The 2,500-nt window shown below is 47.6% G+C and overlaps 1 protein-coding gene across 1 annotated transcript in view; it reads left to right on the top strand.

The window, feature by feature from the left end:
* Nucleotides 1–2,500, top strand: part of LOC125311311 (1-phosphatidylinositol 4,5-bisphosphate phosphodiesterase epsilon-1-like) — a 42,657-nt gene that overhangs the window by 8,119 nt on the left and 32,038 nt on the right. The window lies entirely within an intron of this gene.

The raw sequence follows: 2,500 nt of genomic DNA, 5'->3' as shown, positions 1-2,500 counted from the left end.
CACATGTAATGAGTGTAGGCCGAACAGGACAGCGTGATCACATGTAATGAGTGTAGGCTGGACAGGACAGCGTGTTCAGCTGAATCAGATAAGACTGGACATCTTTCCTCCTCCCAGGTCTCTCTGTATGTAATGTGTTTTCAATTCCACTATCTCTCCATCTTCCATCTCTCCCTCTCTCCATCTCTGCCTCTCTCCATCTCTCCATCTCTCTGTGTCTGTGTTTCCTGTGCACTCCCTCCCCTCTCCTTGTCCTTGCAGTCTATCTCTCTTTCTTTGTGTTGATGTCTTCCCTTCACAAATTCTGTCTCCCACCTCTACCCCCACACACACACACACACACCGCACACACCCACGCACACCTGGCTCTGAGAGAGTCCATTTGTTCGTATGTCCGAGTTCTGAGATAAGCCTTCAGAATGAGCCAGCTCCAGCATGGGTGTGTATGTGTCTCTTATTGTAGCCCTGGAAGCTCTGAGTACAGCCAGCGTCTTTAAATCCCATGATCCTCCGGGGCTGGGGGGATTTTATGAACGACCTAGCGACTCTCTCCTCACCGGCCTCCTCCATACTTTCAGCGTGCTTTAATAATTTAGCCGCTCTGTCAGGCTATTTGGACTTCTCCCCGTCCGCACAAGGAGGTCCTCTAAAGTAGCCCACAATTCAGAGCCCTCGCTTAGAGTTGCTTTCCCCTAAAAGGTACACTGCTCCTAGTGTTTGTCTTAGAAAGGTTTAATGTTTTGTTTTTGCCAAATGGTACAGTGTTTTCTCTCTCTCTCTCTCTCTCTCTCTCTCTCTCTCTCTCTCTCTCTCTCTCTCTCTCTTTCTCTCTCATCATGACATACTAAAGAGAATATGTAAGTTAGCCGCCTGTCTGCAGGAGTCATGTCTTTAATGATGCAAATTAGGTTTTCATGTTGTGTATTGCTTTGGGTTTGTTTCTCCTTTTGGTCAAGGCCACAGCCAAACATGGCTCATATTCCAAAGAGGGTTTGTGTCATGTTTTTTCCCCACACTGACAAGCTCACGCACTGCTCTCTGCAGGAGGCAAAATAATGACTTTGGGGTGGAGGTGGGGGTCGGGGTGTGGGTCTCTCTTCTCTGTGAAGAGAGGGAATCGATGGGAAGGCATTCAGACAGCAGCAGCCAGGGACACATCTAATCAGCAGAGCCTCTACTGCCACCACCTCGGCTGTCTAGCAGCCAGGGACGTATCTAACCAGCAGAGCCTCTACTGCTGTCTAGCAGGTCTGTGGGGCCTCCCACTCCACAAAGGACGGGTCAGACACAGAGAAAACCCAGAAAGCAGAAAAGACCTAGACGTGTGTCCCGTGATTGCTGGGGTGTTTTTTGTGTGGAAGCGGGGTAGGAGGGGATGCGGGGTGCGTTGTAGGTGGTCTTGTGTATCCAGGCCACAGCATGGGGAAGTGCCTGAGACATTTGTCTCTTGACGCAACTGCTTTTTTTGTCTCATGAGTCATTTTTGTGTGTGTCGTCACCATCATCACCCAGAATAGCGATTCTGATTCTGATTACAGTTTTGTGTGTGTCGTCACCATCATCACCCAGAATAGCAATTCTGATTCTGATTCTGATTCTGATTCTGATTCTGATTCCAGTGTTGTTTTCGGTTTGACCTCCTTGTTTGTTTCTGCGTCATCTTCCTAGTTCACTGTCATTCAGGACTTCCACCGAACCAAAACGCGCTCAGTAAGTCTCTTCCACAGGAACAGGTGCCCACAAACACACTCACACACACACACACACACACACACACACACACCCACCCACCCACCCACCCACATCCACCCACACACACACACACACACACACACACACACACACACACACACACACACACACACACACACACACACACACACACACACAGGAACCCAATCAGTGGGTTTGGTGATGCATGATGTTTTGTCCAAGCAGATTTGGCCATGGTGGTGTTGTGTTGTGTTGTGGTGTTTGTGGTGGTGTTTTCTTCTGTTTGAGAGGGAGCTCTCTTGTGCTATGTGTGTCTTTGTGGTTAAGTTAGATATTGTGCCTGAGTCTGTTTGTGATCTCTGCACTATAAACATCTGAATTCTGCATTATTACATGAAATGAATGTGTTGGCATCTACAAAACAACCAGGTGATGCAGTATGTCATGGCATGCAGGAGAATCCTGGGAAGAGAAGCATTACTGTAACAGTGATAGATTTGGTACTCCGGAGTGTTGGGATATTCATGGGGTCTGGGAGTAATGGGAAAAAAATATTCTCCCTGATAAAAAAACTCTTTGTGAATGCCACCTCATTTGGGAACAAATCATGGGAAACTTGTTTACAGAGGTTTCCAGTTGTGGGCTTCACAACCAGTTGTGTGGTCGTCAGTGTGTAGTTCAATTGTAGTCCATGTGGACTCTGATGTCCAGCTATTTTAATGCAAACTTGGCAATTTGCACATCAACGCTCGCAGTCGGAAGAACAATGTAATCACTGGGAATGTTC

Source organism: Alosa alosa, chromosome 18 (genome assembly GCF_017589495.1).
Source record: "Alosa alosa isolate M-15738 ecotype Scorff River chromosome 18, AALO_Geno_1.1, whole genome shotgun sequence".
In the NCBI taxonomy this organism is placed as follows: Eukaryota; Metazoa; Chordata; class Actinopteri; order Clupeiformes; family Clupeidae; genus Alosa; species Alosa alosa.
The sequence above is the reverse complement of the archived record's forward strand: the minus strand, read 5'-3'. Positions and strand labels throughout refer to the sequence as shown.